This window comes from Bemisia tabaci, chromosome 2, assembly GCF_918797505.1.
Source record: "Bemisia tabaci chromosome 2, PGI_BMITA_v3".
Lineage (NCBI taxonomy): Eukaryota > Metazoa > Arthropoda > Insecta > Hemiptera > Aleyrodidae > Bemisia > Bemisia tabaci.
Window position 1 is genome coordinate 75,496,060 of NC_092794.1, and position 10,843 is coordinate 75,506,902.

Sequence of the window (10,843 nt, forward strand, 5' to 3'; positions counted from 1 at the left end):
TAGTGTGAAATCCTGACCGGACAAGGATGGGCCCGGCCCGGAGATGGAAAATGAAATTTCAGAAGGCTTGAATTAATTTCACGTGATTTGATTTTTGTTATTATTTTTTGGAATCGTGAATTAGACTTTCGGAAGTCCGAAAAGCGTTTCAGATATCCTTCCTACTGACGCGGCAGTATACGGTACTCTAATGAGGTACTACGCACGAAGGGGGGGGGGGGCACTAGCTCCAACCCCCAAGTAACATTTTTCAACGGAAAAATCGCGATTTCTTGCGATTTTGTCGGCGATAAAATCGCGAAGATCATCAACATCTGAGCGATTATCCTCGATCTTGTTGCAATAAAATCGCGATTCTATCACCCGGCAATTTATCGCGATATTACCTATTGCAACAAAAATCGCGATACGTGGCGATTTAATCTCGATTTTATCGACGAAAATTGATCACGATTTTATTGAACAAAAAATTGCAATGTGTAGCGATTTAATCGCCATACCTATATCGCAATTTTTTCCTCTAGTCCAAACGAAAACATTTGCAACGCGTGTATTATTTCCTAGGCTTGGGGGAAAAAAAGTCAAAAATAGAGTCACTATTGCCAGGCGTTTCATGGCCTCCTGAAAGCATCCCCAAAAGCTTCAAAAAATTTTATGAAAATTCACGCGAATGACTTTCATGAAATTTTACGTAAAATAATTTCACGAGATTTTCCATCACTGGATGAGCCAGTTTTGGATTTCGTCGTGTCACTCTGGTCGAAATTTTCCGTACTTTCTGATTCAAATGGAATGATTACAAAAGTTTGGCGTTACCCCGGACTTTAGCGGTGAAGACTCCCCTCTACCTCATCAAGGGAGCCCGTGGTCAAGGCGTGGTGAAAAGCATCTTATCATTTCTAACTTCAAGAATTATTAGGTACCTTTCCCCCAATCATAAAAAATGAGGAACGGAGACAGTTTTTTGCAGCTCGCCTGAAAAATCGGTTTTTCTGAGGTACATGCTACGAGTTTCACCATCGATATACTTTTCGACGTTAAAACTCCCAAACCCACGTATCTCGTTCGCGAGGTATAAAAATCTCTGCTCTAATTTTATTTTTATGTAGGTGAACGAATCAACACCATTCATTGAAGTTTCCACAGAATTTTCTTCGCGCAGAGAAGAAAAATCATGGCAGTTTTAAAAAATTAACCGTTAAATGGCTTTTCATTGAAAAAATAAAACACGACAAGAAGTCTGCAACGTCGCAAACCGAGACACGTGGTTTGGGAGTTTCACCGTCTTTTTACTTAGCGAGGGGGGGGGGGGGGCAGAACCCCTAACACGGGGTTGGGAGTTTCCAGACTTGCTGGGATTCCAACACTGCACCCAGGCCCTGTGAGGGCCACCCTGAAGCTCGAAAGTTTCGCATTGTATGATGAATTGTCAGAAAAAGTGGCATCGCTTTGCTGATTGAGATTATACTCAGGGCCTGCCCAGTCGTTCTGGGGAGCGGCCTCTGTGAAAGAGAAGTCCCCTTATCAATATTTGTGGCGCCAGCAGCTAGGTGCTGGACACCCGAAACCGCATTCTAAAACAGCTTGGTCGGAACTTGTGAGCTGCAAGCTTCATCTCATCAAATTAAGTCTTGTGATCATGTCCAGGGCGCAGAAATGTAACTCATAGGCTCGAAAAATTTTCAAGATAGCGATATATTTTACTCACCGTATCTCTCTCTCTTTCTCTTCCTATGTCCGCTCATCAGGATCGAACTAGCCAGGGGTTTCGGAATGCTGGCACCCCGGGCCATGGACCAAATGCCCGGGCCCTCGGCGTTGTATTTTCTGAAAATACACTATTGCATTCTATCATGATCAAAGGGCCTAAATCCAAAATTCAACAATTTTGGCAAGCGACATATCAATTCGTAAGGAAAATGCAGGTTATGGTACTTCGGGCGGATATTTCGTCGGTTTTGGCGTATCTTGAAGCGTAAGGTCACAAACGGCCCAATGATGATGTGAGGCTACGGGCCGGCGCGCCGCGCCGCGGCCGGCCGCTGAGCGCGCGCGCAGGGCAGGGTTGCGCATTGCCGCATTGCACCGGCGCGGCGTAGAGGAGCGTACGGTGGGGTGGGAGGGGGATATCCGGTGGAAAAACATCCACATTTTCTATCCATAATGAAAATGCATTTTACTTTTTCAATATAGATGAGGAAATATGAGCCATACAGGGAAGTGATGAAAAGAGTGACAAATAGTTTGTATACGATTAGGAGCGTAAGTGGGGAAACTTTGCCTTAACTACAGAACAGCCATGAAAATCTCCGGGAAATAAATTTCTGCTATTGTCAACGTGCCCGTTGATAATCAAAACAGAAAATTCTCACCCACCGTAGGTACCGAAAACCACTGGTATTTGACTAATTAAAAAGATATGTGCGATGTTGTCGAATAGGAAGCCCTTTACGCGATCAAATGCGGTTAGTGTAAATGTAATTGGAAAAGTTGATGAAAATTTTGATGAAGGAAAATTTGCCCTAAATTCGTGTTATTCGACATTGCTTTATCTATCTTTATATGCTATATGCTCTCCTCTGCTGCAAGAATAATATCCTTCACGGTGGTTATGATGCATTCTCGTTCAGGTTTTCGCTGAAGAATTAAAAATGCTTTATCCTCTTCATTTTCCATGAGATCTTAATAATCGATTCTTTACCATAGGTTTAAATGGCATAACAATCGATACATCGCAATTCACGCCACGCTACTGCTCCACTCATAAAAATTTAAACATTTTTGAAAACATGGACACTATGTATCACAGGGATTCTAAATTTTTCATTCCATATTGGAATTACCAGATCAGAGGTTTTCCACGCACTGCCATTGACATTCATGTGCAAACACTTGGAGCACTTCCCGCATTTAGGGCAATTTTCTTTCATTAAATTTTTCATAAACTTTTCCAATTACATTTACACTAACCGCATTTGATCGCGTAAAGGGCTCACCTAACCATTATTGATGTCGCTTGCCAAAATTTTTGAATTTTCGATTTAGGCCCTTTAGGCCCTTTGAGGCACGAGTTAAATTTCTTTTAAAATTTTACCTTTGAGGGGGTTAATTTAGAGACTACATAGAAAATACTTGATTTCCGCGAAACTCAAAAATAAGGTACACCCTACCCGTGCCTTATCTTCCCAGGACGGGCCTGCCTCTCGTATTCTGCTCAATAACAAGGCATCCGCTGGTAGATTTTTTTTTCCAATTATAATTTTTGGATTTTTCTGGATTTGATGTCCCCTCAGAATATAAAGGTATATGGCAGCAGTATTGCACCATCCTGTTACTTCCATATTTATCAGGCAGAGATGCAAAATTTCATGGAACTTCCTAAATTGAAATTTTATGAAATTTTTTAAAAAAAAAAAACTTCTGGAATGGACTCTCCATCCCAAGAAATGGACAGTTCCCTATTGACTTCTCGGATAAGTGTCGCAAGTTCCAGACACAGCCTCTGGAAAATCTTTAACATTTCATCTCTCAGCAGAATGAAATGTCAATTTGCATCCCTGGTTCCTGAGTATGTGTTAGAGACGTATATTCAATGCTTTTATTTCCCTCTTGGTTTATGTTAAAATCGTCAAATCGATTCAAAACGGATGGCTGTCTTCTGGGCAACCGAGATAAAACCAAGAGTATATAGTTTTTCATGGATAGATCTTGGAATGGGTAGCGGTCAGCGATGAATTGGACACGAAGAATAATCGCGTTTACAAGCCGCGCATAAACGCAGCTTTTCGTGAAACTTTTCGAAGGAAAATTTCATTAAATTTTTAAAACTTTGGCAATGGACTCTGTATGGCATGAAACGCATAAAAACAATATAGCCTTATAATTTTGAAAAAGAAGACGTGACATTTCGAAGTTTCCTATGACGAATTTTACGGATAGTTTTCACGCGTTGTATACACAGTCATGCATTGGATAGCATGCCTTTGGGAAAGTATGCTGCCAGCGGTCCCATGAGGAGGATGTCATGGGGTTGAGAAAAGGGAGGATCCCCTCTTCTGAAATTTTAAAATTTCAAAGAGTCTCTAATCCTAATGTAAATTTAAACTTGCAAGGCTTTTAAAACTGCAGCCGTGGTATGAGCGGGTGCCCTTTTGTGTATGGGGAGCTTTTCCCCCAAAATTGGTATACAACGACCCGCTGGCTGGGAGAGACTGCGATGCATGTGGTATCTTAATTTTTCTCGGTTCAAAATGTAAGAGTTGCAGGAGATAACGCTCATATTTGAATTTATTGTGGGTAACATTCTTATAAAATTAGCCTGATCCTTCCAGACCAGTTCTCCGGGGAGCGCCGTAAAATTTTCGGAAAAGAGCAGACGTTCCTAGCATCGAATTTTAGGCAGTTTTACCTTAAGATTTTTGAAACATATACTGTGCATTTTTCTTAATGTATAATAGTCTTTGTATAACAAACAAACAACGTGTAGGTATTAATAATGACTTCCAACAGCACGGCGCGGCGCCTCGTAGACTCGACTCCTACGTGAATTTGAACCACGCGCTTCAAGATCCGGAAAGGAGAGCAGCCGGAAATCTTGCGAGTTGTTGCCATGTAGCTCGCCTCGAGGACTTTAGTTATCCAATTATCGGAACGACGCGACGTGCATCAGAGCTGTGCCGAGTTTGCTATGGAGTAGGTGCTTGAGGCAGCGTTGGGAAGAGGGTTCCGGATTCCGGAACAACGAATCAACTGCAAGAACGCGTTTCTTGTTTTTTCCGCTCCCATTTTTTATTTTTTATTTTCATTTTTCATTTTTATTTAGTAGGTATCAAAGGGAAACAAGTAAACGATATCGCTTGAATTTTACTCTCTACTTGGTCGATTTGTATGATTTTTGCGGCTATGACGGATGATGGTTCCGAGAAAAGATCACCGCGGTGATCAGGAAAATATAGGGTTGTAAATGTTCATGCTTAACCTAGCTGTTGATAAATTAATTTAACTAATTAATTTTTTTTGTCTTTACCGTGGACCATACAAAAAATGCTAAATCCAAGGGAGACGCAACTTTTGATGGGGTTGTTCTTTGAATTTTTCATCAATATTAAGTCATACAGTGAGTTCTGACAGTAAAAAAAAGGTTATGAACAACTTGTTAAAACTTTCTTTCCCTAGAATTAAGTTCTCGTTTAGGGTCTACAGTAAGGACAAGAAGTCTTAAAAAAATAAAAAGTCATTTGAACCAACCCTCCCCCCCTTTTATTTACTTAGATCATGAACTTTAGACTCAGCAGAACAAAAAATTTCCCTAGGCTGCGCTAAAAAATTTCATGGTGAATTTGCAGAATTTACTGAACTTTGTTTTCCATTTTGAACCAAAATGACCAATTAGGAAAGCTAAAGCTGGGATCGTTCTTTTCGTTTTAAACAGCCCTAGTTTTGTGGCAAACAACCACGGACATATGTTACATTTCCGCAATTTAAGACGTTTACTTAGAAGGTCGTCATTTTGATGAAAGTTTAAACCTTTTCACCTACGACTTGAAATAACATTTTTCTTCTCTTTTTTTTTAAAGGAGGTAGCCCTAGAGGTTCGGATTTGAAAAAGTTGCCTCTTCCGTGCTTCTTCCGTGCTTAGGGGAGTTCCTCTTTGGAACTCCCCTAAAAAGTTTTGAGGGAAGAGGCAAGTTGGTGGTTTAGACGTAGGAACTTCCCCAATAAATTACAAATTTTCATAAACACCCCAAATAAAAAAAATGGCAAGGAGGCGGAAACCGTGATGTTTCTATGTGCTAATGCTAGGTTGACAAGGCATGGAGATCGATTTCCTCGCAGGAGAAGCATCAAAATTAAAATAATGCTTTCTTTTCCGTAATACAGTGCGTTTAATCGCATCATTTCCAGGAAAGTTTCAGACTGTTTTGACTTGAACGCAACTTTCATGTGATGTACGGACTGCCATGAGGCTTGCATATATTCCGTGGAAAATCGCACATCGACGGTGGAACTACCAGAGCACGTATCTTGGTTTGCGACGTTAAAGACTCCCTGGTAGTCTCACCGTCGACATATCTTTACGCCCCCTCCCCCTCCCACATGTAATGGTGCGAATACCCTCGTCTCTGCACAAGGCCGAGTCAGATTTTCCAAGGCCGCACCAGGAAACCTTGGTGAAAGTCCGAATCCGAGGCAGGAACGCTCCACCAGCGATGCTTTTCCTTTAAAAAGTATCGTAGGTCGCTTATAGTTTGCCTTCATTGCCATAGGATAGGCAATCAACTTGGAGAAGAGGAGTCGGTCCAAAAAAAAAAAAAACACTCATAGTTAGCCTTCAATTTTGCCGGATAGGCAAAAACCCTGGTTAAAGGAGCCGGTTAACGAGTTTTACCCAGAGAAGGTGCTCATGCATGCTGCCGAATTGGGGGAATATCGCGCTTTATGGCACGAATATAGCACATAGTTAGTGGTTGAGCGAACATTATTAGTTTTTTTTCATGGTTTGATCAGAGGAGTAGATGAAATCAGTGTCGAGTTAACAGGTTAACGAGTCTGGCTCTGGAATGCTGGTAATCCTTTCCCTGTTCGTAATATCGCACATTTAAACTTCGCCTTCAACTTTATTAGACAACAGACCTAGAATCGATGAGTCTAACACTCTGACAAAGAAAACTGCTGATGATTAGAGATGGAAAGTGGCATTTCATGAAATGTCAAAAGGCTGGAATAAATTTCACATAATTTTAAATGTATGTGTTTTTGGGAATTAATAATTAATCCTTTAGAAGTCCGGAAATCGTTTCAGCTGCGGTCTTCCTGTTGATCCGGCAGTATTATGCTGCCCTTATGAGGTGCTATAGGTAGCCCCAACCTAACCCCCCCTCCCACCCAACCAAACGAAAGAATTTGAATGCGTGAATGTTTTAAGCTTGGATTGAAATATTTTAAATTCGAGAATCACTGTTTCCTGGCCTCCTGAATGCATCCCTACAATTTTAAACAAATTTCATAAAATTTCGTGCGTAAAATTTCACGCGAACAAAGTTCATGGAATTTTGCAGATGATGCACCATTTGGAAGAACCGAGAACTTATTATAGTTGACGTTCATAATGAATAATAAATATTACAATAACACTCGGATAGTTTGCCTTCAATTTTATAGGACAGGCAAAAATGTGGAAAACAAGAGTTATGATGTCTCAGTCCTTACTTTGTAGTTTGCCGGTACCTAAGGAAAGCTTCAAAACAAATTAATTGAATAGGTAGAAAAAGAGAGAAGGAAAAATAAATAAATGACATTAAAATAATCAGTTTCCATGTTGAGCGAGCACAGGAAACTAAATAAACAGTCAGAAAATTATTGGGGAAGCACCACGTAATAAATTCAAACGCCGCGCCAAGGCTAGAGGATTCTCTTACGTCATCCAGATGACCGGCAACGAAAACGGCTGCCTGGGTTTTTTCTCCGCCGATTAGATTTATACGTAAACAAATTAGACTTAAACGTTTTAGACGTAAACCATTTAGACCCAAACTAATTAGACCTGAAAAATTAATTAGACGTAAACTAATTAGACGTAAGATTTAATGCGACATTCCCAACAATTATTAGATGTTAAATAATTAGACGACCCTTTTTTAGACGCAAAACAATTAGACCTGGTGGTCGTTAGACGTCTAACAATTAGACGCTAACACTTTAGACGTAAACCTTTTAGACTTGAAAAGGTTAGACTGTAAATTTTTAGACGTTAACTATTTAGACCCAAACGGTACCCCCCTTCAAAAACTACCTTTTAATTTTGCTATGTGGTTATCTATTCAAAAATTTTAAAAGGAAAAAACAGAGATTTACAATGTTGCTAAATTTCAGCCGTTGGGCGATGACTGTTGACTTCCACATTCAGCTGCTAAATTCAGCGTCTGATTGCGGCATTAGACACTCAAATTTACACAGGTATGGACTAGAGTCCCTTTATACCCAGAGTTAAGACAACTCACTTTTGGTTGGCCTGAAAGTGGCCTAAAAAAAAATCCAATTCTGATTGGTTCTCGCTCATGGAGGCCGAAACGAGTGCACCAAGATGGCGGTACCTCGAATGTGAACAAGAATAATGAAAACATTATCTAATTGTGGTTTATCAAGAGTAAATTGTTATTTCCATCGGTCCAAAATGAAAATAGATTAAGAAATTATTCACCAACCAATCTCATTTTCTTTTTAATTGATCAATTTGTTGATGCTGTTGTTTTTGTGTGACAGACATCGCAGGATTCCTGATCCTTATCCCTCAATATCGTTCGTTTGGGTGCACTCGTTTCGGCCTCCATGGCCAGCCAAGGCCGGCTGCGAGTCAGCTGATAATCGAGTTGTCTTAACTCTGGGTATAAAGGGACTCTAATTTCTTATGGGGAAACAGTACTTTCTCAACCACAACACCTTGCATTTTGATGATCAAAGGCTCAAAATATTCGCAATACTATGGAACGCCGTTAGTGTCAAAACCCTTTTCTTGCGCGCGCGGAATTTTTTCTGGCGCGCGGAAAGAAAAAATCAGTTTTCGATGAAAATCTCTGAATTTCCGGATTCCGCGCCGGTTTTCGATATATTTGCGCCGTTTGTGTCAAAACTATTTTTTCCGGCGCGGCGCTCCAAATCTGTTCCGCGCGCGGAATTTTCGATATATCGATTCCTGCTCGCCGTTTGTGTCAAAACTATTTTTTCCGGCGCGGCGCTCCAAATCTGTTCCGCGCGCAGAATTCTCGATATATCGATTCCTGCTCGCCGACTGTTTTTTCCGGCGCTGCACCAGAAAATAATTCCGCGCGCCACTTTTTCGATATATCGATTTTTCTGCGCGCGGAGAATATTATCTCTCTTTTGAACGATTTCCATTATCGATCCTCTGCGTGCCCCTGCCGTATGTGGGTCGCGGTCGTGTAAACAAACGCAGATTGATAACACAAATGATCCAAACAACTCGAAATCTCTTAATTTTAATTAATTTAAATCCATTTTCGACTTCAACCAAGCATTTGGCAATAATATTCATCGTATTTTACAACCTGGAGCCACGGCCTATCGGCTCATTTTAAGGTGCATTCTGAAAATCAGTTTTACAAGTCCAATGTCCAAACCCAGACTTTCTTCTTTTACTTTTTTTTAACCATTCTCTTTTCACTTTCGCCTCAAATCAAATGTTTTGCAGTTTTTTTATCTTAAGTAAGTGGTCCTGAATTCATTCAAGAGTTAGAAGTTCACGATTTATTTAGTATTATAGCCTTTTGACCTCTTAAGCTTTATCGATATGATCTCATGTAGTTCGAGGTTTCTTTGGCCCAAACCAAGTGATTACTTACACATCTGATGTGAGTCTTATGGCTCTTCAAATTCGCAGTGTAGAATTAAATCAGAGACTACAGTTACTTAATCCAGTTCTGCTCTCTTGTTCAATGTTTGTCATAAGTGTTTGTTCGTGTCTGTTCTTTATAAGTGACCACTGTAGTGCGTATACACAGTTATGCTATCGGTACAGGTATTATTTCTTGTTTTCTACAGTCAGGACTTTCTCTTAAGCGCAATAATTTACCAAAGAAATTCACCTAGTTGCGTAAATAATTTGGTGTATAGATATTCTGTTAATGTCTCCTTGCGGTGATGCAAAGTTTCTGAGATCTGTCATAAGTGGATTTTGCATTTAGACGGTCACTCTTGCCTGATAAAATTACTGCTCTAGCAGCTTCAAATTTATACTTTGATCTCTGATTCATCACTAAATGACACTCGTGCGGTGTCATTTATCTTTAATCAGTTCAAAGCTATTTCGACAATGAATCATCAAAGGTCCGATTCTATCTTGTACAATATCTGTTGATACTTAAGTATTTGATGATACCTACGAAGTACAAAATTTCTGAAAAGACACTGGGAATACCAGCAGAGTCATCTCAAAATTTTCTCTCAGGAACAAAACTAAAAATTGTGGAAGTTTCCTAAGAATGCTCTGAAGACAAATTTACGTATTATTAATAGATGAAGTGTAGCCTGCTACATATCATGTCGTATTCCTCTTCAATTATACATGCAGGTGAGTAGATTTTGAAATTTTGAGCGCACAATTTGCTTAAGAAAGAAGCGAGCACTACCATGATTTCCACTTACGATTACCACTTCCTCATAAATTTTTATAAGTTGATGCTTTTGAAAGTTGAGTTGTGATGTCGGTTCAGCCGCAGCACTCACCAGAAAATTCCTTCTTCGATCAGACCTTTGATGATTCATTGTCGAAATAGCTTTGAACTGATTAAAGATAAATGACACCGCACGAGTGTCATTTAGTGATGAATCAGAGATCAAAGTATAAATTTGAAGCTGCTAGAGCAGTAATTTTATCAGGCAAGAGTGACCGTCTAAATGCAAAATCCACTTATGACAGATCTCAGAAACTTTGCATCACCGCAAGGAGACATTAACAGAATATCTATACACCAAATTATTTACGCAACTAGGTGAATTTCTTTGGTAAATTATTGCGCTTAAGAGAAAGTCCTGACTGTAGAAAACAAGAAATAATACCTGTACCGATAGCATAACTGTGTATACGCACTACAGTGGTCACTTATAAAGAACAGACACGAACAAACACTTATGACAAACATTGAACAAGAGAGCAGAACTGGATTAAGTAACTGTAGTCTCTGATTTAATTCTACACTGCGAATTTGAAGAGCCATAAGACTCACATCAGATGTGTAAGTAATCACTTGGTTTGGGCCAAAGAAACCTCGAACTACATGAGATCATATCGATAAAGCTTAAGAGGTCAAAAGGCTATAATACTAAA

At 39.9% G+C, this 10,843-nt stretch overlaps 1 protein-coding gene across 4 annotated transcripts in view; it reads right to left on the minus strand.

The window, feature by feature from the left end:
* LOC109042375 (TBC domain-containing protein kinase-like protein) overlaps positions 1-7,890 on the minus strand; it is an 88,811-nt gene extending 80,921 nt beyond the window's left edge. For 2 of the 4 annotated variants that reach the window (XM_072296289.1, XM_072296291.1), the window contains exon 1: positions 7,781-7,890. The gene's annotated coding sequence lies outside the window, so the exon portion shown is untranslated. The remainder of the gene's footprint in view (positions 1-7,780) is intronic. The other 2 variants (XM_072296290.1, XM_072296288.1) reach the window with 2 other exon arrangements.
* Positions 7,891-10,843: the final 2,953 nt, after the last annotated feature.